Below are 26038 nucleotides of genomic sequence, written 5' to 3' on the forward strand. Positions count from 1 at the left end.
AGTCTTAAATCCTTTTTTCCAGAGGAACAAAAAGAAAATGTTGGTATCCAATTCAATAGTTTAAGAGAGAGCTAGATGTGGTAGCAAAGAACCCTGTCATCTTATCGCGTGGGAGGTACAGGCCAGGGAATCAGGAGTTGAGATATGTATTCAGAAAGAAAGGAAAGGAAATTGTGAAATTTGTGTGGACCCAGAGAAGATCACATTGAGTGAGATAAACCAGACCTGGGAGCAGGTCTGTCACATGCTGTCTCTCTTAGTTCCAAATCTTCAGAGTTGAGTACATAGCCTGGAACAACTGCAGAAACCAAGAAAGCAGAAAGGGACCATCGCTGGAGTAGGGGAGCAATGGCAGGATACATGTAATCTAACCAGGGAAATATGATCTTATCAGGGGGGCTCTAATTAAAGAGTGGAAGGAGATAGATACAGAAGGAGAGGGGAAGAAAAATAACAGCAAGGATGTCTTAAAGCCTTAAGCCCTTAAGACTCATACCATCAACTATCTATTGTAGATACAACTGCTATAAACTGAGGCTGGAGGGATGGCTAAAGGTGTAAGAGCACTGGCTGCTCTTGCAGAGGACCTGGTCTAGTTTCCAGCACATGTGGCAGCTCACAACAGTCTGTCACTCCTGTTCTAGGGGACCCAGCACTCTCTCTGCCCTCTGTGGGCATCAGGGATGCTTATACTGCACATATGTACATGAGGGCCAAATGGTCACACAAAAAAAACTGCCATAAACATTTGTGAGGGTTTTTATGTGGATACAAAAATCTTTAGTTCACTTGGGTAAATACTCAAGATAAATACCAAGTTGTTGTGTTTAAATCTAAACCTTTACCAAGATTTAAGGACAGTGCATTCTTTGGTCAAAAGTTACAAAAGTCTTAAACAAATAAAGCATTCACTACAGGATCAGAAATTCTACAAGAAGAATCCTGATGTTAATATTTAAAAACTAAGATGACATATAGCATCTTCATATGTTGATAAAGAATCTGGTAAGTTAATACCTGAAATGGTGATAAACATTTCTAGAACCTTCACTGTCACTGTGACTTTTCTTTTAGACTACAAAGTGCTTTCACCAAGACTCTCATTTCTGCTTAAAATATCTCATGAGATCAATAGCAGCAACTGATACTTCCCTGGAAGAGGAAACGGAAACACAAGAGTGGTGGAAATGACTTTCTCGGGGCCGCTCTATTTTAGTACGGTCTACTTGTTCTAAATGCAAAGGACATGTCACATGTGGATATGTAGCTATGCAAAACTGCTGCCCAGCTATTTATGAATTTAAGGATTGCCAAAGTCCTCAGCTGAATCCTATGGCAATGTCTGTGTTCTCTCACTCAGTTCCCTATGTTTTAGTCGATCTATAACAGGTTTTGCATTCATATAATTCAGCCAATGCTCAGGTCATTCTGTGACAGGGTAGAGGGAAGAAAGAAATGGTATAGAGCTCTTGAAAACAGACAATCAAGTCTTCCAAATATACTTCTGCTGTTCATTTACTAAACAATTATATTCTATTTTTTTAAAAAAAATCTAACTAAAAACGCAGGGTCAGCAAGACAACGCAGCAGGTAAAAAAAGCAACTGAATTGGATAGTTCCATCCTCGCCACATACCTGGTAGAGGGAGAGGTCCCATTTCAAAGGGTGGTGTACCATGGCACACTCATTCATACACACACACACACACACACACACACACACACACTAAAATAAGTGCAATAAAACTTTCAAAAATTGTACAAATGGTTAAAAATGGTGCACGCCTTTAATCCCAACACTCAGGGAGGCAGAGGCAGGCGGGTCTCTTGAGTTTGAGGCCAGCCTGGACTACAAAGAAAGTTTCCAGGACAGCTAGGGCAACATAGAGAAACCCTGTCTTGAAAATCAAATCAAAACCAACCAAAAACTCAATCATTTCTTTCAAACTACTGAAGTGGGAAAGATGACTTCTTTAAACAAGGACCCTTTGGTAAGTGTAGATAGAGGGAAGAAACCTAGAACTCAGGCATATTTTCCTGCACAGAACTTTTGTACTATGCTAGCTAAATTTTAATATATGGTTAAGAGACTCCTAGAAACTTATTTGGCTCATTTCAAATCTTATATGAACTTTGACTTCAAATATGCCCCAATTTGTCCTTTGAAAACAATAGGGGTAAATTTTAAACGAGTCTCCTTCATCTCCTGTGTGCAACTAGCATCTGAATCCTCTTGATTATTCTCTAAATATATCAGGTCTCTTTTTCCATTTCATTCCTATCTCTTGGCATAATTCAGGTCCTTAAGGTCACCCTGAATCCCATATCTCCCCAAAATTGCATTACTGGGGATGAGCTCACTTTGCTATCCACTGTGGCATTTAAAACCAGTATTTGCAGGACAGGGTGCAATAGCCTTTAGGTTGATCTGATCCGTTCTCTCTCCATCTGCCCACAGGAGCTCTATAGGGAGTGGCATCCTCATCCAACCTCAGGGTCCATTTCATCAATATGCTCCAGCATAAGTTTTGCCCTCCACTTCTCCACTAGGATGCCACTCCTGTTACCTCCCATCCGTCAAGATCCAGACGCTGCCCCCTGACTTTCCCAGGTCCTCATCCATCGCCACTTACCCGAGGATATGGACAAAGGTTTACTGATGGAACACCCTGGTTCTCCTTGGCTTCCTCTGAAACTATTTTCTTAATCTTTGTGACTTTTTTTTTCTATTACTTAGAACATTTTGCCCTAATTTAATGCCTTTATCTAATATTCTCAACATGTCTTCTCTGACTACTGGCTCTTCAATTAACTATCTCATAATCATTCCCGATTTCCTTTCTTGTATATATATCTCTGTGTTTAAGATATTGGGTCTGGCAAGAATGCCCAGATTCTGAACTCTGGGCCCAAACAGTCCCTCCTGCCTCAGCCTCTAGAGAAACTTAAAAAGCAGGCATATAACATCATGCCCAACTTTGTCCTTTACTTTATGCTTAAAAGCTCTTGCTATACAGCATACTGCCTTCTTAAAACTATCATGATTTTTCTTTGTCTCCTTCAGACTCCTAAGGTCACCAAAGACAGATTTCTGTCTGTTTCCTAGTATTTGATAGGCATACAAGAAAAACTTACCAAAAAAAAAAAAAAAGAAAAAATTACAATAAATTCTATCTTAAGAGGTTCAAGGAGAGGTAAGTGTATATAGCTTTGGTGCAAAGCACACACCTAGCATGATCAAGGCTCTGGGTTCCATCTCCAGGACTGCATATAGTTAGAAACACTCAAGTATGGGGCTGGAGAGATGGCTCTGCAGTCAAGCGCACAGACTGCTCTTCTAGAGGACTCAGTTCCTTTCCCAACACTCACAGATGCTCACAGCTGTCTGTTGCTCCAACACCCTCTTTTAGTCTCCGAGGGCACCAGGCATACATGTGGTGCACAGACATGCATGCAAAACACTCATTCGCATCGAGAATTAATCAAAGAAATACTGGAATGAAACAAAATAGAAACCAAAGGAGCCATTAAGATTGGCAATAAATAATAAAACCGTTAACAGTGATAAGAACGAAAGACATGGCAGTATAAAACTAGGAACTCACATTGTGCCTGACCCAACACATAGTATCTTTAAATCAATCGTATTTACTTGGCCTAACTGCCAAGTAAAGCAGGCTTTAAACAGACCCTTAATAAATGAACTCCAATGCGCCCTAGACTTATTTAACATGAAAGTTAAGTCCTAGGCTGAGTTGATCCAACATGAGTTAAGTGTGAACTAAGGCTGGGGGGAGTGGTTAAGGGAAAGCGCTCTGCAGCAAGCCACTTCTCGAACCGTGAACATTTTCATTTCTAATCCTCTTTTGTTATTTCTCTTACATTTTCCCATAAACTTGTACACACCCTTCCTCACCCACCCTCCCACCTCCAAGAAGAGAATCTCTGAGTAATGCTGTGATCTCGCTAAAGAGATAAAAATTCCATCTTAAAATATATGTTCTCGGTTCTCATGTAAAGGACGAGAGCAGAATGAGTGGCCACAGTTGGCATCCACGGGGTGAAGTGAGCAACCATTCAGTGAGGAGAAAAAAAAATACGTAAAGAATGCTTTGTTCATAATTACCCAAGATTTTCCAACATGAGCAGGAAAAGAGGAAGTCTAAGAATATTAAGAACGAAGAGGAAAAAAAAATCTTCATTCTGAGAGTTCCCTTTCAGTGACCTGAAACCCCCTGGGTCAAGAGGTAATCTAGGCAGAGATGCTAGCCTCTGAAGCCACAGGGCTTTAACTGAGGACACAGAGAAGGATTTCTCAGCATCAGGTCAGCATCTCAGAAGTACCAAGTGGCAGCGTGGATGCCTACATCCTCAGGCCCAGAGAATGGGTGTAGAGATTGTAGCTACCCAGCTTTCTGGGGAATTCATTACACTGAATGCATAATGAATGACACACCGAGACTGAACTGCCTGCTAAGGGTGACGGGGGAAACTGCCTAGACCTTCTTCTCACTCTGACCTTCGGGCTTGCCCACAACAGTCACCCCTAAAACTCAGCTGCCTTCTAGTACAGGCAAGCCTGTATGCAGAATGCATTCTTGTTTTCGTTTTCTGTGGGGGAAAAATCCATTTGTTTCCTACTTCTATACATGCATATAAGTAAATGAAATGGTTTTATAAAGAATCCTTACTTTAGGACAAGAGAGATGGCTGACTCAATAGGTCAATGTTGCTTCTGGCAACCCTGGCAACCTGAATTCCATCCCTAAGACCCACATGGTAGAAGGAGAGAACACACAAACACGGTAAATAAATTAAAATTAAAAACAAAAACAAAAGAGTAAAACTAAACCTAGTTTATGGCTAGCAAGATAGGTGAGGGTGTGGCTGCCAGCGGTCCCAGCCTGAGTTCTGTCCTCAGAACCCACATGGTAGAAGGACAGAACCCACAACTTCAAGTTGTCCTCTGACCTACACACACATTAACACACACACATGCACACATACACTCATACACTCACACACACACACACACACTCATTCACACACAATACAGAATGTCTCCTTTTGAGTAAATAAATGTAACAAAATTTTACTTTTTCTTTTAAGAACCTTTAGTTTGGGAAAACTTACTAAGAGTTTGGTGCATTAAAAGCAAACTGGACTTTATTAAGATCAACTTTAAAGACACAAGGAATTATTTGGGGTTTCCTCCACCCACGGCCTGTGTTTTTGTACTTTCAAAGCTGTACGAGTGCCCTCTCTGATCTGCTGAACACACCTTAGTCCTTTGCTTGTGCTCAGATGCCAACTGCTAAAGCTACCTGCTTCCTCCTGGGAGTGTTCACTTGACAGACCGATAACCAAATGCAAATATCACTGACTTAGTCTTCACAAGACAGGAATGTAGCCACAAGTGAGCAACAAAAAGAGGAGAGGGATACTGTGTCAAAAATCATCATAATAATATAATAAGTATTTCTCTATGCTTAGTTATATGAGAAGGCTATTTCTTTTTTAGTAAGAATCAGACATTAAGAATCTGGTTATTAAAAATAACAACAATCCAGAAAAACACAGGTGGCATAAAAATCATACAATGTTAGATATTGATTTTAAAATCTAATCCGTGTGTCTTATGCAGTTAGTAGTCGTAATTCACAGTGCGACCTGGAGTTGCTTGGCATGCGAGTCAAGCATCCACTGTGCCCCATGCCTTACCAGCAGCTCTGTCCCTCACTGCTCCTCCTGGATCATGTCCTGTTGACCGTGTGTGAGCCCATCTCCTGCTTCCAAGCACCGCAGCAGAACAGGAACAAGGGACATGGAGAGTCTTGGGAGGGTAAGCTGCTGAACGTTTACCAGCCTAGAGAAGACAAATTCATTTATTCTTAGTTTGTCAATAGTATCAAGTCATCTATGCCTATTACTAAGGTGTGATGTGCTTTTTAAAAAGGTCTCAGGGGCCTTGGGCTGTTGTCTCAATTACATTGCTGACTGTTAAAAAAATTAGGATTAAAAGATTTTTTACCAAAGCAGTGATACTTTTAAATATCCCAACAAAACTGAAACTCCCAAGCATCTGGTCCTCAATCCTTGAAATGATCAGTTAGCTTTCCTAACCACTTACTTACATTACTTCATCTGTAAGAACAGCATCTCAGTGTAAGGCTGAGCCCTCCACCTGAGAGTCTGACCTACTGGATTATGGAAGAACGTTGTCCCCAGGTAATTCTATGGAAGCCAGCCTCGGGGATCATCCATCAAAGCCCCAGCACTTATTGAGATGAAGCACTAACTTAACTCGTTGTATTTATTCTGTATACACTGTGTGAAAGAAGCTCACGCTGGGTGCTGAGGAAAGGGGAAGGTATTACAACAGGCACTCTCTATGTTCTGGAACTTTCATTTCCTGATATGCATTTTAAAAAGTGTTACCTGAGAAGAAAAATGCTTTGAAAACATAACCTAATCCGCCAGTCAAAGATACAGTAAAAGTCTTGAGTGCTACAGAACACAGAAAACTTAGAGTCCTAAGGGTAGGGTGGAGTTAACTGAGTGAAAATGGAGGGGGTGGGGGAAGAGGAGGAGCAAGACTACATGAAACTGGCAGGGGTGGAGGTTACCCGAACAGAGCACTGGAACAATGAAAGAAAAATGCATAAGAGAATTTAAGAGTTCCAGGAAAACAGCTAAGGTACCATTATCCTAAACACTGGAAATGGCCCTAGAACACCCCAGACAGTGCCCAGAGTAGCACCAGCTGCTGACGCCATGTTTCAGGGGTGACAGTGGGGTCACTGGGCACTTAGGAACTCTTGGGTCAATAGACAGTGTCACTGCTTTGAGCAAGATTGTTCAACCATCTTTTGTTGTTCTTTAAGCAGGAAGAACTAAACTATCTTGCCACCGGTTGCCACCTTTTAGAGTCAAAAGCATGTCTGGGTGGTTCCCACTTTTCTACGACCGTAGCAACACTTTTTGTTGTATGTCCTTTTATTTATATTTATCTCCGTGAGCAGTAAGTGGTAGAAGGTTTAGGTGCTATAAATCACCATAGGTAAGATATTTAGTTCTTTAGTTACACATGAAGTGACCGAGTCTGAGAGAATTGAGTGGCAGAGGAAATGACCAGCCGGGAAGATACGATAAGGAAATAAACACGAAATTCAGTGACAGTCTAGATATGCAGAGGAAAAAGAACGGTGCAGTTACAGTCACAAAGCGCTGGGTTTGATAAATGTTTCATTCCTGGAAGGAACGCTGAGATGATACATAAATTCTTCACCTTAAAGCACTTGAGGAAATCTAGGCATTTCAAATAAAGAAAGATGAAATTTAGGGATTATCTCCCCTTCCCTCCTCTCTCTACTTCCACCCCATCCTCCCTCCATCTCTCATGAGGAACTACTGCTTTACAAGAAGGTTGTGGCCACTGCCTGGCACACATACTTGAGGGTCCTTCAGTTGGGTTCAGCCGCGTAGACAGAACACTAAAGAAGGCAAAGGGGTTTCTGCCTTCCTGTTTTCTGTTTAAAATTTAAATTAGTAAAACAATACTAAATAGTATCCCACCAGGCTTCATCTCAGCTGTTAGCCTCCACGATGGAATACTTTGTCTACAGCATGGGACTGTGATATCCTCCACTCTCAGGTGGGCATGAGTGTGCTCAGAGAGACTTCCCTCCACTGCCTGGCGTAGGTTCGGGACTCCTAGAGGACGACAATTGTGTTGCTACAGCGGGTTATCTGGAATCCCAACTGGCAAACTGTCAAAGAGAACCATAAGGTTCCAGTTTCTTAGGCCCCAAACAACCTCTTAGCAAAAACTCTACCACTAGCAAATGCAATGGAATGATATAGACACTATAAAAGCATAATCTTTCTGAAATTATGTAGCTCCTAGATGTATTTTCCCCTTAAATCAAAATTTACTCTAATTTTATCCTTATTAGTTATTCAATGTTTTAAAATAGATTTTCTGCTATATTTTCTAGAAGGTAAAACTTAAAATGATAAGTAAAAAAGCTATTATCTATTAAAGACATTTGGATTCTTTTAGTGTTCAACATAGTGTCTTCTGTATGTAAATGGCAGAGCCCCAGAGTCTGGACTCAACCCACCAGGTTTCAGAGTCTCAGTGGGCTCAGAGAAGGCTCAATGCACAGACAGCTCATATCAATAAAAGCCAACAATTCCCTGTTTAAATCATAGAAGAGCACTTCCTTTTTTTCCCTTTCTTTTCTTTTCTATGTATGGGAAGTATGTGTTTGTGTGTGCACATACGTACGTTCATGTGTGTGTGCATGTGTGCTTGCACATATGTGCATGTGTGTGTACGTATGTGCAGGCATGCATGTGTTTGCATGTGTGTACGTGCATATGTTCATGCATGTTTCTGTGTGTGCATGTACATACGTGCATGAATGCGTGTGTGTGTGTTTACACATTGCTCTCCGTTTAGTGAAGCAGGTGGGGGTGTCTCACTGAGCCAGGAGGTCTTCTCTAGCTAGTCTAACTGACCAGCTTGCCTCTGATGCTGGGATTCCAGGTAGTTTCCAGACATGCTTTTATATAGATTTTGGAATTCTCACACTTGTGCAGTAAGCATTTCATTCACTAAGTCACACCCCTAGTCAAAGCAGTCCTCTAACAGAAGAAAAAGAAATCTCTAAAAGCCAGTCACTCAAACCACAACATGCACATACATACATACAAGCTATGTATACTGTGAAAAGGCTTTCTTTTTCTTCCTTTCTCCCTCTCTCTCTCTCTCTCTCTCTCTCTCTCTCTCTCTCTCTCTCTCTCTCTCTCTCTCTCTTTTTCGTTCCTTTCTTTGGTTTTTGTTTCTTTTCTCTCTCCCCCCCCTCTCTTTCTTTCCTTCCTTTCTTTCCATTCTTTGGGTTTTTTTGTTTCTTTTCTTTTTTTAAAGGCATCTCTCATTCTATATCCCAGGCTGGACCAGAATTTACTATGTAGATCATGCTTGCCCTGATCCCCCTGCCTTAGCCTCCTGAGTTCTGGGATCCCTGTCATGATCCACCATATCTGTAGCTCAAAAGTCATTCTTTTTCAATAGTTGGATCTTTCATTGACCAAATGTCACCAAATGCTCCATGTTTATCATATTGGGTCTGGCCCTTCTTTTCCCTTCTGTGCCCCTAGTACCCTCAATGCCTGGTCTTTGTAACCTCCTGGCAATAGCTGCTTCCTTCTTGTGGAAATGCTGTCTTTGCCTGTGGTCCTCCAGGCACTAAATGGGGTCAGAGTAGATTGCACTGCACAGCAGGTTACTGACCTCAGCAGGGTGTGTGCACAAATGGATCTCCCCTTACACACACGCCCAGAGCTAGGGAATGACCTCAGCTCTACAGTCCTCAAAGGAAAAGATTATTTCAGAACCTCAGCAACTTGGCAGCAATGGCCCTTTCCTTATTCATGTTTTAAAAAGTATTATACTGAAAACAATTGCTTTAAAGAAAGCTATGAGAAGAAAATTAGAGATGACATCATGGCCCTGCTCTTGTCCCTCCCAACTTATACAAAGTGTGACTCTGAAGGAAGAATTCTGCAGGAATCCGCAGGACAAACTCCAGCAAAATGAAAACAAATACACTCCACATCAGCTGTTTCTACACAAGGCTTTAGAGACCAGAAACCCCAAACAAACCTGGACTCTTGACTGTAGTGCTTGCACCATGCCACGAGATTATCCACGAACCAAGCAGAATATAAGAGCTACACATAAATTCCACACGATGAGCAGATTATAGATATCGATTTACATGCTTGACAGGAACAGAAGAAGGCAGCGAGGAAAGAGCTACAGTGGGCATGTTTAAAAGCAAAGATGGGACACCCATATTAGAAAAACAAGAGCAAAAATACAGCAGAAAGCCAGGTATGGCAGCACAAGATCGTTATCTCAGATGACACACATGACAAACATGACACACATGCCAAACACACACCAAACATGACATGCAACAGACATGACACACATGCTAAACACAACACACATGACAAATATGCAGCAAATTGGCACACATGTTGAATAACCTGCCAGACTTGACACGTATGCAGATAAACATGCGTGTCAGATATAGCACACATGTCGGACAAGACATGTGTGCCAGGCGCAACACACATGCGGAACGCAACATGCGCAATGGACACACCTCGAACACACATGTCGAATCTGACATGCACCATTCCCAACACGCACCAAGTCTGAGACCCATGGCATTTCCGACACTCGTGTCGAATTTGACACGTGTGCCACCCTGACACACGTGCCAGATCTGACATGTGCCGAAAGCAACATGCGCACAGATTCAGCACATGTGTCGGAAATTGTCGTATGTGTCAAAATTGACACGTGTGTCAGAAAAATATCATGCCTCGGGCATAGTAGGCACGTGTCGAAAATGGCATGCGTGCCAGACGAGGCAAGCATGTCGGATATGGTGCGCATGTTGAGTCCACACACGTGATACATGTGTCGAAGGCGACACACAGGTCAGATACCTCACGCATCTCAAATGGGACAAACACATGTTGGAAATGACACATGTGTCAGATACTACACGTGTGTCAAATATGACACACATGGCGAACACGTGTCGAATATGGCGTGCCTGTCGGGTGTGGCATGCATGCTGGATGTGACGTGCATGACTAGCATGGCACACATGATATTAAAATAGCATTCCATGGCTGGAGAGGTGGCTTTGTAATTCAGACCACATGCTGCTCCTGCAAAACAAGCTCATTCAGTTCCTAGCACATAGGTCAGGTGGCTGTCAACCCCCTGTCACTCTACCTCTGGTGAATCCAGTGCCTGTGGGCTCCCTGAGCACCTGTACATGCATATTACACATCCCTGTGCTGCACATAATTAAAAACAAAAATTAAAAGAAAATAAATAGTATCACTTCAAGAAACAACATTGTTGAATTTCAAACAAGCGGGTCTTATCAGTTCTTTCTGGTTGTTCTGAGACAGGCTCCAGCTGTGTCCCAGGTTGCCTTCAGACGTTCTGTAGCCCATCCTGGTTCCAAACCCTTGACCCTCCTTCTGCGTCCCTACAGTTCAGATCACAGCCAGGTAGATGTCATCAAACCTCATTTCTACCAGAAAAGCTAATGAAATAAAGACACCAAATCACACAAGAAAACTCCAGAGTTATATTTATCTGTGTTGCGAAAACAAATTTATGCATTTTGCAAACTAGAAATTTCATTTAAGGTGAAATAAGAATAACTTTTTCACAGTCCTGCCATGGTAGTTCACACCTGTCAGCCCAGAACTTAGGAGGTAGAGGCAGAAGGAACAGGACGTAGAAATTCAAGATTAACCATTTGTGTGTGCAAAACTTTGATTAACATATATTACTACTATCATCATCATCATCATCATCATTATTTAGACAGAGTGTCATTACATAGCCCTGGCTGGCCTGGAACTTACTATATATACCAGACTGGCTTCAAAGTCACACAGATTCATCTATGCCTGTATCCAAAGTCCTGGGACTAAAGGTGTATGCCACCACAACTAACACAAGATTTTATAAAAAGCACTGAAGGCTCGGGGGTTTTAGGCCAGCATGGGCGGGCTATATACAAGATTCTGTCTCAAAGAAGAAAAGAAAATGGGGGGGGGGGTGGTGGTAAAGCACTCATGAACTTAAATAAACAATGTCTCTCTTGCCAGACACCAGTGATAAGCAAAATGTTTAACATCTGGCATGCCAAAGCATGGGTCAAAAGATGGAGGACGGTCCCAGTGGCCCTCTACAACCCATGGATAAGCCATTCGCTATTTTAGTTGCAAGGCAGCAGAGAGGCTCAGAAGTGGCAAGGACGGAGACACAGTGGCTGAGGCAGAGCACTGGCAGCCCCCTTGGAAGCACTTCAATGACGAGTGCACAGCCGGTCTCATGCACCTGCTGCGCACGGGACCTGCATCTTCACATGGATCTTAAGGGATAAAAAAAGACCTACGGTCGTTAAGTCTCTTTGAATCTAACATTTGCCGGGGGAGGAATATGCCGCTTTTCATTTCAGTGATAGCTACAGAGCGAGATGAAGAGGAGGAAATCTTAGAAGAATAACCACATATTTAAATATAACAAATGTTAAAAGTACTTTCAAAACTATACAGAAGGTTATATTGTCACGCTTCAATGAAAATGGAAGCGTAAGGCTAAATTTTCACGTTGTGGTCAACTTGAATGAATTTCAATGTATTTCCCTCTAAGTAAAGGTGGCACATAGTACATAGAAGAATAAACTTAGCCTGTCATAATGGTCCATACCCATAATCTCAACACATAATTACAAATTTGAGCACACTCTGGAAACATAGTGAGACCTTGTCTGAAAAACAAGCAAAATAAAACAAAAAAGTCAAGAACTTAAGCTCATGTCATACTTATGGTTTGATAATCATAACTGGATGGGAAATTCAAATGTTTATATAATAAACTTATGACCTATTTTAATGAAAGTAATTATTATTGTGCTATAAAAAGGTGGTATAACTATTACTTACATACAAATTAAATTGTTAAAAACATTTAAGAAACAGTATCACAAATGAAAGAAACAAAAAAATTGGAGTGTAATGCAGATCATAGGATATGGTCTCACAGAACTGCACTGTGAACTGAAAAAGAAGTGGATTTATTTTATGTGGATGGTATGTGTTCCGCATATGTGCCTGTGGAGGTCAGGAAAATGGTGTCAGATCCCTGGAACCCGTGTAGAGGTGGAAGGAGAAAGCAGATTGCACAGAACTGTCCTCTGAGCTCTTTACACATACCATGATATACACATATTCCCCAATAATAATTTTTAAATGTTCAAAATCAATTTTTATTTGCCAAATCTTTCAAGTCAGATATCGAAAACTGAAGAGATGAAGAATTTCTGGTCATTGATTGTCCTTTGTTAAAAAAGTTCAAGTCACCTGTAACTTGTGTGGTGTAGAAACCATCGTAAGAGCTGTTTCTGCAACCATGCTACAGTGAAGGGCAGAGCAGGGCAGAAAAGTGGGGGTGCTCAACAACTACAGTCAACTTCATCCCAGGGCAAAGTCAGATCCACCAGGACATTCTCAGGAGGGGAAAATCCTCTAGAAGAATATTAATTTGATCAAATGGAGCATTTGTGAACCTCATAAAGACTGATAGGCACACATATAGTTCCTCCTAAATGCAAATAACAAAAATGTAGGCACAAAGGCTAAAGATTCATGTGGCTTCTGGGCCTTTGGCTAAGATCAAGTGCTGAGACCATCTTAAGAAAGTGTTGCTGAGAAGCTGGGCATGGGCTGGCCTTTAATACCAACACTTAAGAAGCTGAGGCAGGAGAATTTATATTAGTTCAATGTCAATGAAAGACACAAATCTAAACAACAAAAATAAGAAAGCAAATGGAAGAAAACTCTTCTTACTCATAGGTGAGAGTCCAGAAAACTGGCTTATTCTCACCAGGAAGACTCCTGCTTTTCAGACCTCACTGCAGACAGCCTTGCAGCGGGAGGTCAATCTTCTAGCAACATGCGCCGATGAAGTTACTTGAGGCACTAGTGTGTGCCAGGTCAGGGTGCACAAGTCACCTCGTCTCACTGCCATGGATGAAGTCATGTGTTATAGGGAATGCAGGTCAGAGGTGGTGTAAATCACCCAAGAGTCACAGCTGTTGACAGATAACTTTCTATTACAAGAACTCACTTTCAAATGAAGAGGAGGAATGAGGCAAGGAGGAAAGTAAAGGCCAAACAGGGTGTTTTCATCTTGACTACGAACTGTGCAATTAGCAGCTATGCTAATTTGCTTTGTAGCCATTGTACTGGGGCACTGAAGAAGGTAACTGAAGAAAGTCCACCGTCTTTGGTAGACCCTTACTGTCCCTGCTTTTAATAAAAGACAAGGGTTAATTATTCATCATGAACAATACTATGATTCAATTAAGAAGGCCATTAGGCTACTTGCTTTAGCCACAGTTGGGGATGGGGGTCTAGTGAGGTTAAGGGAGGGACGTTACCCCTCTTGGTGTCTGGGAGCCGCCTGCATCCATAATCATGTGTTTGACATTAATTTGAGACTTCCCAGGTACTACTACATTTTACTTTCTTGGATTCCCAGTTTCCAATATGAGCTTTGGAGCTGTTCTGCAGCTCTCCCATGGTCTGTTCCCACTTGCTATCCCCCATCCTTTTTCTTTTTCTGTTTTAGTTTTTGAATTTTCCATTCTCATATCTTTAAGATCAGATATGTCCAGCTTCCTAATGAAGCCATGGAAGGCATTTTTCATCGCTCCTGTTGCAGCATGCTTGCCCTCTGACAGGACTCTTGTTCTCCCTGAAAATGTCTATCTGTATGTTGACAATACCCACCCGGTGTTCTTACATCTGTCCACCATTTGCGCATATCCATTGTCATATTAATCAACATTAGAAAAAATTCTGGGGGCCAGTGAGATGATTCAGCTGGTACAAGGCACTTCCCATTAAAACTGACACCAGGGTTTACCCCTAGACTTGTGGTGAAAGGGGAACTGACTCACAGAGGCTGTCACATGACCTCCAGTGCATGTGCCCACACACTCATACACAATAATTAAACACAAACGTCATAAAAGTCTTCATCCCCACATCAGTACTGTATTTGATTCTGTTTTGAATACTGGCTTCTTCAAGTTTTTTTGTATACCCTGTATTTTGTGTTGAATCTCTCTCTCTCTCTCTCTCTCTCTCTCTCTCTCTCTCTCTCTCTCTCTCTCTCTCTCACACACACACACACAAATATTCTCAGTAAAAAAAAAACTGCTCTCAACAGGACTTTTCAGAAATGTCTGCTGCAACAGGAGCGCAACGCTCTGCCCTCCTCTGCCCTCCTCGGTCCTTTTGTGGGCCTGTACCTTGCACTATGAACCGCGCCAATGTTGTGCATAGTTACCTCCTCTGCTGGTTGGGATTGGTTGTATTGAGTGATCTGCAGTTGGGCAGCTCTTTTCTCCAGGTTAAGGTTACGTTAGAATCTGATAAAATTACAGAAATTTCTGAGGTGGTGACACCTTTAATCCCAGCACTGGGCAGGGTGGAAAGGCTACATCTTTGTGAGTTCAAGTCCAGTCCAGGACTACACAGTGATGCCTAGCCTCAAAAAGAAAGAGAAATCCAGAAATTTAGGCTTTGTTAAATAGTTTCTGGAAGTTAGGCCTTGAAAGTATAGTGAAATTCTCTGGCATATTTCGAAATGACCCCTTACCCCTCCCATAGTGATGTACAACACTATCCACTTGGAGGAGCCAAGAGAGCTGGTGGCACAGGAGGCACGAAGGGGGTCTCCCACCAACTGGATGATCTAAGAGTCTGCATTCCTTAGCAACACTAAGTCTCCAGCAAGTCAATAACTGCCCATTCTGACAATAGTTCCAGAGAGTTCTTCCTGTGGATTGCCCAGACAAGCTACACTTCTCTGTATCTGCCTGACTCTCCTGAGCACTGGGGCTATGGTTTCCTCTGATCTCCTTTCCACAGAACCAAGAACTGCTGGTTTTCATCTTATTCAGTGTTTTACTTGTCATTGGGGTGGAGTAGTGACTTCTCCATTTCCTACACGACAGACTGCAAACAGGCAGTCTTAGTCATTTTTAAAAACTAAAAAACCCAAAACACCAACCTGTCCCCAACTTTGTAACTATAAATAATCATAGTGATATATAAAGTTAGTTATTTTTACTGATTTTAAATTATTTTATCTTTTTAAAAATTATTTTTCTCTTCCTCTTCCTAAAACTATATGTCTCACGATGTTGCCCTGGCTGACTAGAATTCTCTGTATAGACCAGGCTGGCCTGGAACTCACAGAGATCTACCTGCCTCTGCCTTTGTAGTACTGGCATTATCACACATGGCAAAAAAAAATGTAGTTTGAATGATGTTAAAAAAATGCCACACACCTTTAGTCTCACTACTTGGGAGGCAGAAGCAGGTGGATCTCTGTGTGTTTGAACATAGCCTGGTCTACACAGTGAGTTCCAGGACAGACAGGACTATGTAGAAAAAAAATCAAACAAAAATTATTCTGTGGCACTTTAAGAGATGTTTCAGCAATTATGAGCACTGGCTCTCATTCCTGGGTTTAATTCCAAGCACTTATATGACTACTTACAACTGTCTGTAAGTCCATTTCTAAAAGATCCAATCTCTCTTCTGGCCTCTGCTAGCCCAAGGCAGACATGTGTTGCACCTATATACATGCAGGAAAATACTCATACACGTGAGATAAAGTAATAATAAATAAGAAGAAAATATCTAAAACAAAGTAAAAGGATTTTTAGATTTCTTTATTTTATTTAATATGTATGAATGTTTTATCTGCATCTATGTCTATGAACTACATGTGTGCCTAGTACCCTTGGAGGCCAGAAAAATACATCTGACCCACTGGAACTGGCGTTATAGATGCTTGTAAGCTGCCATGTGCCATGTCGGTTCTGGGAACTGAAGCCGGGTCCTATGGAAAAGCAAATGTGCTCTTAACAGTCATTAGATTCAGTGACTCAATGACTGCCTCACTGGAGACAGGGGTCACACTATGTATTTCTGGCTATCCTGCAACTCACTATGTGTACCAGGCTGGCCTAAAATTGCAGAGATATACCTGCCTCCACCTCCCAAGTGCTGGGATTAAAGGTGTACACCACCACATCCAGTAATGACTGCTTGCTAATGACAAGGACAAGCTAGCTAAAAGATACATATCTTGTCTATGAGTGGATGCCAAGAGATACCAGAGACTGCCATCTCTCCTAGCCCCAAAATTAGCAGACACAGCCTTGGAAGACAGGAATCAACTGGTGATCTCAGCGGTGTTTATTTTGCAAGAGACCTGACTTTCCCTCTGCTTATGTAAAACTCAAACGTGTGATGTTGTGAATCAGATGTATATTTTGAAGCCATTACTAAGACCTTTTAAGCATATGATGGAATATTGTAACATCCTAAAGACATCTTAAAAGAATACAATTGCCATTGTGAAGAGTACTTTAGATATAAATGCTTCCTTTGCTCCAGTCCCTGCTGGGAAATTGTGTTGTACCTCATCTATCTGCAAACCCAACCTCACTTGCATGAGCTGCATGGATACTTTTGAAATCAGTGTACAGTGTGAAGACTTTAACAAACAGGAAGATTCAGTTCTGGGGTGGGGGTGGGGTGTTAATGCACAACTAGTAGAAATTACAGGAAGATAAGAAAAATAGGTAAAGAAAGTGATAACAGAAGAAACATTTCTTGAAATGAGTGAAAGTTCCTGTTTTAAGATTATATAGAGCCGGGGTAATCCCAACATTTGTGGAGAGGCACAGGAAGGCAAATCTCTGTAAACTACACAGTGAGACCCTGCCTGGAAAAACAACAAGACAAAGACTGTACATGGTCACAGAGTAAAGAATATCTTAAGTTATAACTAAATACGTTGTAATGAGATTCTGAAGTTAAAGAGTTAACTTTCGTAAGATGCAGTTGGATGTTTAAAATGTTGACATCAGAGATTGCATAAGCAATACCAGATGGTTAGTAGTCTAGCCATGTCTCCTAAATTTGCAGTGAAAATAGTTCCAAACTTCCAGGTGTGGTAGTGCATGTCTGCAGTCCCTACTTGGCAGTCTGAGGCAGGAGGATCTCGAATTTGAGAGCAGCCTGCACTACACAGTAAGACTCTGTCTCCAAAAAAAAAATTTTTTTTAACTTACTCCAAATGATATTAAAAACATCTGCCAATTAACCGTGCAGGGAAATGCAAAGCACTATCAACAGGCTATGTACTCCCAGGATCTCTTGAACTCCCACAATGCTTAGAGGTGTAGACTAGTGTGAAAAAGTGAATCCGAGAGTGAGCTGTGAGCGAGGCCAAGGAGGACAATGCTGAACAGAAACTGTGTGTCTTACAAGAGAAGATGAGACCTATGAAAAGCTCCACAGCCTCTGACCCCCATGAGTGTCAGCACTCCAATGCATAGACCCCCACACAGACACATACTCATGAATAGAGACAATTATTTCAAAAAGAACAAAAAAAGGCAATTAGAATTTCCCAGAAAAGAAATGAACGTTAATAGAAAAATTTGAGAAGTTTAAGGAATTTAAAGAATATAAAAAAAACAAAATTTACTTAAATTGAGCTTAACACATTACACCCGAAGAAAGCCGAATTCTGTGTCAGGATTGCTCTTTCCTGCTGTGCACATTTACCACACCATGTGCTGAGTTCTGGACATCACAACCATGGCACTAAGTGATGTACTATTTTCAGATCATAATGAGAAACAAAACACAAGAAAACTAGCTATAAACGCACATTACAATATCAGTTTTCCTTTTGTGTTTCTTGGGTCAAACTGAAGCAAGTCTTGCTTACGCTTGCAGGTGTATGAGCTATATCCTCTGCCCTGAAAATACAGAAGTTATGAGTTTACAATAAGGAAAAATAGCTTAGAAAACAGAAAATTGGGGGCTGGTGACATACTTTCCCTTACACATTACATAAACAAATATAGAAATTGTTTTATGGTAGAAGGAAGGGAAGAACATAAACGGATAAGAGAAATACTGTGTTTCACATCTTACATACTGGGGCGGGGTCAGGGAGGTCAATATAACATTGTTTAATTTTAAAGATTAAATATTCTGTGGTAAGGAAGAAGAATAAAAGTCATACTTTTTTTTCAGAATGGCTTTTTCTGCTTAGTTCTGACTGTCCTGGAACTTGCTCTGTAGACCGGGATGACCTCGAATTCACAGAGAGCCCCCTGCCTCTGCCTCTCCATCTGGCAAAAACGTACTTCTACACTTGAAATCAAGAGTATCGGAGGTTCAAAGTCACCCTCCAATATCTAGCAAGTTTTAAGGTAGCCTGGCCCACATAACAAACAGCAACAATAACAAACCCAGATGCTTGGTGTGGTGGTACATACCCTTAATCTTAGCACCCGAAGGACAGAGGCTGGCCTCAAATCCCCCATCAAATGACCTTGACTTCCTTGTAAATCTTCCTGGCTGTATTTACCAAGTGCTGGGAGAACAGGTGTGAGTTGCCACCCACCCCACACACTCCCTAGTGATACTGGTTTTCACACCATGCATGCTATCATTTACTATTTCTAAAGACAAGCTTATTTCCATGTAACCAATAAGAATAGTAGAGGACACTCACAAACGTAACAGCAGGAGCTAGTGTATCTGATTGTAACAGTTCTAGGGTGGAAAGGGTTCTTCATCTCTTCAGACGCCACTGTGTGCCACACTGTGCATTCTTTGTCAGCTTGGATGCTGAGAACGTTATGTCAAGTTCAGTTCTAAGGACCACTCAGGCAATAGAGGAATCACCCTTCTAGGTAATGATTGGAAAACAGGCCAGGAAAGTCCGCGGTTGCCTAGTCTATGAATCTCAATTGCTATCCAGTAATTAAGCGAGGATTCAAAACACAGATTCTTGCCCACTCCACAGAAGCAAAGAGGAAGGTCATTTTCTTCAAGATACAGATAATTGCTTCACACACACTGGAAGAGTAAAACAACATCCATTCAGCCACTGAAACTTTACAAAGTAAAGTGTGGGCCAGTTCATTTGCTATCCCATCAGCTCCTCTTAGCATCATTATTAGAATATTAAGCTGTTCCCATTCTGCAGATGGTGAAGCAGGTCTAAAAAAGGATGAAGCAGCCTGGCAAAGGCATACATACCTGGGGACAAGGGAAGCTAGGACTTGAGATTTTTCCTATGGCATGAGATAACTTAAATATGGAATCTGAGAAAATAGAAATCACCAGAATAGAAAACGGTTAACATGGCCTGCATTCGAAATAAATATTGCCTCTGAAGCAACTTCAGGGAACAGACTTTCCCTTACGTTCTTCTCCTTTCTCAGATCAATGCGACAAACAGCTTAGTGTTTCTAAAGCCTTCTCTATCTGATCACAATGCACAGTGCTGTATATTATACGAACTACGTTTTTCTGAATCTAGTAAATGATTTAAAATTGGATGGAGGTGGTTAAAGTCCAAGAGGCAATTATATAGGTGCTTGGAAAGACACTGAATGTACACACTTGCACATGAACTATGAAACTGTATTTAGAACATACGATGGGGCTCAGAGGTAAAGTGCTAGCCCTACACCTACAAAACAGTCACAACAAAAGCAACAAAAAGCAAATCCCAAACAAACCCACGGAATTAAACCTTTAGTTTAGAAGAACTATTAAAAGTGCAAAGAAAGGAAGAAGAGTCTTTGACAATTTTTTACAAGCAGGAATCAGTTTACAGTCAATCTTGAGTTTTCATAGCGTGTGACTGTGTTTATTATTCAATGAAAACTATTAGTGTCGTTATTTCTGCATGTTTGCCTCTCACCCGGCTAAACGCTTTCCTGTGTTCAGCACTTGCTGGCATCCAGCTGAATACACACAAGCACTTCGTTATTAAACTGCATGCAAAATTATCTCTCACTTTACTCTCTCCTGTCATGAATGTACCAGATGATTTAGGCTGGCACGGTGGCCCATGCCTGTCATTCCAGCATGAGGGAAGGTGAGGCAGGGGAACTGCCACAAGTTTGAGGCCAGCGTAATGTGTCCGATAAGAGGGGGTTTTCTCATTGTATTCAACCCACTGTTAAGCAAGGCTTCTCTGTACAAATGCATCCAGTACTTCTGGGAAATATCCATGCATACGCTAGGAACTGCGTGTGTCGAACAGCAAGCAGAAAGAATGGGTGAGAAATACTTTGCAAATGTAGTTTCAAACCTCCAAGGCAGGCAGTTTCCTTCCACTACTGCAGACAAGAGATAACTTTGCCAACTTACTGTTAAAAGAGTTAACTGGCATTAGGACTACCTTCCCTCCAGCATTGGCATGCAAAAATTCTTGCCAGAGTTAAAAGTTGCCACTATTTTTCAAATTTCTCCAAAGATTTCCTTTCAGGGGGTAAATCTATTCTAAAACGAGCAAAGGGGTGGGGCTCCTTCAGGCATCCACCTCATTTCTCTTCAGCCAAGTTCACTACACGTGCAGGGCTTTCTTATTCTGTACCAATATTCCAGGAGACTGTTAAATAAATAGTTTGTGAGGTGTGGCCGTATCCCCATCATTAATGCTAGTCTTCAGAATTCTGGAACAGTCTATAAACATTAAATCCATGTGTGTTTGACCACGCGGGATGGAGTGAGAAGAACCCAAAGCTGTCTGGATCCGGGCATTACTCTTAACACCACAGGTCTTTGCACACGTGTGTGTGTGTGTGTGTGTGTGTGTGTGTGTGTGTGTGTGTGGTGTGTGTGTTCCACGTAGTGAGTTCTAGGACAACCTGAGCTACATTGTGAAACCGTGTCTCAGAAAGCAAGCAGTCATTCAAACCAGCTCATTTTCTACCTGCTGCATCTAAGCTGGTAACACAACTTCTACTTTCAGAGGCTGTGACAGCAGGGAAACCAGGGATGGATAAAATATAAACACAACTGGCAACTTGCTCCTGATTTACATAGCAGGACCAGCCTGCCTACAACTATAACACAATCAAACACACACAAGAGCAGACATTTAATTAAAGAGCACAATGTTTATGGATAGTACAAATGTAAATCCGCAGAAATCAGCTAGGGAAAGGGGGAACTAAGTTACCCAGTGAAAGCTTAATTTCTGTTGTGTTAACCCCTGGGCGAGGAGGATGCTGGGATGTGGTAGTCATAAGGGTGGATTTCAGATCCGGGTGCCGGGTGGGAAATATCAACTTTCTCTGGCCATAGTTCCTACTTTGAGGAGTTAGATCACGGATTCACTTCTCAAGATCTCAAATTGAATATAAACTTTTTCTAAATGAATTTTTTTTTCTTTTCTTAACTTTTCTTAAAACTGAAAATATTTTTTTCCATACACTATATTCTGATTATGTTTTCCCTTTCCTCTCAGAAACTTATTTTTTTTTATCATTGTTGATTTTCATTTGTAAGAGTGGATTAAACTTCATGCACTGGGAACTGTAAACGACAAAAACCAAGACATTGTCTACAAAACAAACAAACGAAAAGGCTGGCACGATCCGCTCCGGCAAGCGACCAGAGACAAAAAAAAAAAGACAAAAAAATGGTCCTGGCTTTGCTTAAGTAGACTTTGCATTGGGCAGTCCTCAGGGAAACACCTTGATCTAGGGGTCATGACCAGGTCAGAACCAGACAGGGGATTTGTGACTATTAATTAAGGGGGTGGGTACCTGGCTCCAGACACACAAAGGGTCCTCCCTCCCAGGGTTGCCAGAGTGTTTGCAAATAGAGCTACCCAGAGCGCCTGGCAGCCAGGCTGCACGTGGAAGTGTCAGGGTCCTGTGGGAAAGACCACTTGGATGTTTCAGTTGTGCACAGAAACTTTGCCAGCCCTAAAAACATGCATGTGGATGACAAGGAATCTCTCTAACAAGGATTTAGTTTATCTTTAGTCTTTCCTGTATGTTTAAATCACTTCCAAATGAAATATACTGGAGCTGGAGAGACGGCTCAGCGGTGAAGAGCGCTAACTGCTCTTCCAGAGGATTGGGGTTCAACCCCGCATCCACAGGTCCCCTCACGATCATCTGTAACTCAAGTTCTAGCGGCTCTGACACCCTCTTTTGGCACCAGGCTTGCACATGGTGCACATACATTCATGCAGGCTAAACACTTAAAAAATAAAATTAAAACAAATCTTAAATTTTAATTTTGGTTGTGAGCCTAACCTTTAATGACTGAGCCATTTCTCTAGCCCAAATCTTAATTTTTAAAAATGATATATCCTATATATCTTAACACTAGAAATATATGCCCTTGGTAGGATGATCTGAAATTTTATATGGGAAAAAAAATCTACTGCACATATTATTTTCACTTGAAAAAAGAATGGTTTAAAAAGAGAAAGAGATGACTTTAAGCTGCAGAAAGTTTAGTTCCCAAAGCTAAGGATCAATTTTCAGTAGTAATCAAACCCAAGCCACCACCACTGATTGATAAGGGCATCACCAGTCACGTCATTGATAATGGGAGCCATACACAGAAATGTTTACTGGCTTTGTTTTTTGCAAGTGTTTCCCCATGAATTAGAGATTTCTAAATTAAATAGTCTTCCTTGAATGTGAACCTAAACACCATGTAATGTCACAAGACAAAACTAACCATTTAGGTGACAAGCATAATCTGGGCTGGAAGTTGTCTCAGTGGTTAAGGGCCCTTCTTGTTGCTGTCAAAGACCTGGGTTTGATTCCCAGCAACCACATGGAGGCTTACTGTCTCCTCGGGCACCAAGCACACTTATGGTGCACAGATGCAGACACATAAAATAATAAAAAAAATCTTTAGAAAATAAACTTAAAAGACAAGCAGATTTATTTTCCCTAGGATATATACCTGTCTAAGCTTTTACTAAAAGAAAAAATTATGTATTAAGTGTTTTTTAAGTTGGGGGATGTTTTCTTCCTTCATATCTGAAAGGTATTTACTCATGGTATTTTTCCTTTCATGATTTTTTTAATAAATGAGTCATGTGCATGTTTTTAATAGTTTATTATTTTTATTTTATCTGCACTGGTGTTTTGCCGCATGTATGTGTGAGGGTATCAGATCTTGGAGTTACAGACATTTGTAAGCTGTCTTGTGGGTACTGAGAATTGAACCTAGGTCCTCTGGAAGAGCAGTCAGTGCTCTTAACTTCTGAGCCATCTCTCCAGCCCTCCTTTCATCAATTTTAAAATAGGAATGTAAGTGACTTAACATTCACTGAAGATTCTTGCATGAACCTGACAGTTGACTGACCACTTTATTTGCAGAAATGGTTTCTCATTCTAACGTATAAAATAAAGAAAACAAAAGGCCAACATCTTGTACTAGTTACAGGTTAGTGAAAAGGGAGCCTTTTTAATGCAAAAAGCCATGAAAGGCACAAGGAACTGAGGTCATGCTCCAGCCAATAAGAAGATTCTGAAACTTCAGGGACTTTGTGCAACACTGGAGACATGTAGAAAGGACAGACGGATGAAAAGCAAACGGGCAGGAGTGAGCCAGTGTGCTGAGGACAGAGAGCATCTGTGGTGGTAATGGGCCAGAGCAGGCCAGTGTGCTGAAGACAGAACCCAGCTGTGGCTGGTATCACTGTCTACCTCAGAGGACTAAAGTTTTGTTCTAACGGATGGCCTTCTAATTACAGACAGGGAAGAAAGAGAGAAGAGTAACTCAGATATCATTCCACACCCCCTGGTTTCCATTATCACTAGTTAAGCTACTGGTTTTTTGTTTTGTTTTGTTTTTTAAGACAAAACACAAATTTCAGGAGAAAAATACTAAAATTAAAAAAACACACATTTGACAGTTCTGTGGATAGTTTCCCTCAAAGTGTAGTATTTTGTAATGAAAGCAAGTGATTTGATAAAGCATATTTTAGCAATGCTCATGAAGCCATGACAATGACAATTCCCGTGGCTGAGGTACTCACAGAACAAACTATGGTACCCAGGACAGTCCCAGTAGCTCAATCCCACACACTGCCTGGGATGCCGCCACCTGTGCTTGCTCACAGCAGCGTTCTCTGGAGAGACTAGCACATCAGCAAAAATAAGGGCACATTGTTTTCCTTTGCGTAGGTTTTGTTTTTCACAGAAATGATTTATAAAAGTAAGTTTAAAATATCAACAACAGGGACTGAAGAAATGGCTCGTCAGTTAAGAACCCTTGTTTCTCTTGTAGAGGACCTAGATTCAGTACACAGCACCCGCATGGTGCCTCCCAGTTGTCTGGTACCCTAGTTCCAGGAAATCTGATGTCCTCTTCTGACCTCCACAGACTTCAGACACACATGGTCCTCAGACATACATGCAGGCAAAACACGCATACACATAAAATTTGCCTTTTTGAAAAATCAACAACAGATGTAGTCACTCTGACAGTCAGAGTTCAAGGTGAAATAGGGCATATGATCCTAGCACTTGGGCAGCTGAGGCAGGAACTTTTATTTCAAGGCTAGCATAAGTAGACACTGTCTCAAGGTGGGGGAAGAGAGAGGTATGCCAAGGCCATCTTGGGCTACATCAAGTTTTAGGTCAACCTGGGCTACACAGTAAGATAAAAAAAAAACAACAAATCAAAAACATTCCTACTTTGCATGGGAGAAGAATAAATTTTTGGAAGTTCATCAAAGTAAAAATGGAGAACTAAAAAGTGGCGAATAGCTAAAAACTACAATGATTGAACTATAAAAATCTACTGTCAGTAAACTGATTCTCAAAGTCCTAAGAGAAACCAGGAGCTGGGTGTGGTGGTAATGCCTTGATTGTACCCTAGCACCTGAGAGGCAGAGGCAGGTGAATCTCTCTGAGTCTGAAGCCAGCGTGGTCTACATGGTAAGATCCTGTCTTGAAAAAAAAAATCAATCTTTAGAAACTGACTAGGGTCTCTAATGTCCTTCTGTTTTCAGGTAGATGAGACACAAAAACTGTCGAGTAATTTGTTACTAAAATATTCAATATAGAAATTTCATTTGGCATCTCACTATACATTCAGCATCCATCTGTTTAAACACGGATGGCCATGTTTACAGACAGGCCTTTCTCTATTTCTTAGGTTCCATCTCCTCAACTAACTACAAAAGGCTGTATAACTGGATATATTTTTGCTAAACTATAGCGGTACAACACATGCGCAGTGCAGCAGCTTGCCTAGCTTCTCTGGACTCAGGATTATCTGATAAAATGGCATAGAATAATGTATGCACAGGGATGAATGAGGAAAACCAAACTGGAGAAAATCAAGTAAGACAGGCAGACAGGCAGACAGGAGGCCATGCATTGCAGTGCACACCTGTAACCAAAGCACACAGAAGGCTGAAGTAAAAGAGAGCCAAGTTCTAAACCATCCTGGACTACTTAGTAGGACCCTGTCTCAAAGAGAGAGAGAGAGAGAGAGAGAGAGAGAGAGAGAGAGAGAGAGAGAGAGAGAGAGAGAGAGAGAGA

The 26038-nt window shown here is 41.4% G+C and overlaps 1 protein-coding gene across 1 annotated transcript in view; it reads right to left on the reverse strand.

Annotated features, from left to right (window-relative positions):
- The window catches only part of Tet2 (tet methylcytosine dioxygenase 2), an 83935-nt gene that overhangs the window by 52029 nt on the left and 5868 nt on the right, over nt 1-26038 (reverse strand). Inside the window, exon 2 of the mRNA XM_038311230.1 lies at nt 5721-5865. The gene's annotated coding sequence lies outside the window, so the exon portion shown is untranslated. The remainder of the gene's footprint in view (nt 1-5720; nt 5866-26038) is intronic.

This window comes from Arvicola amphibius, chromosome 14 (genome assembly GCF_903992535.2).
Source record: "Arvicola amphibius chromosome 14, mArvAmp1.2, whole genome shotgun sequence".
NCBI classification, from domain to species: Eukaryota; Metazoa; Chordata; class Mammalia; order Rodentia; family Cricetidae; genus Arvicola; species Arvicola amphibius.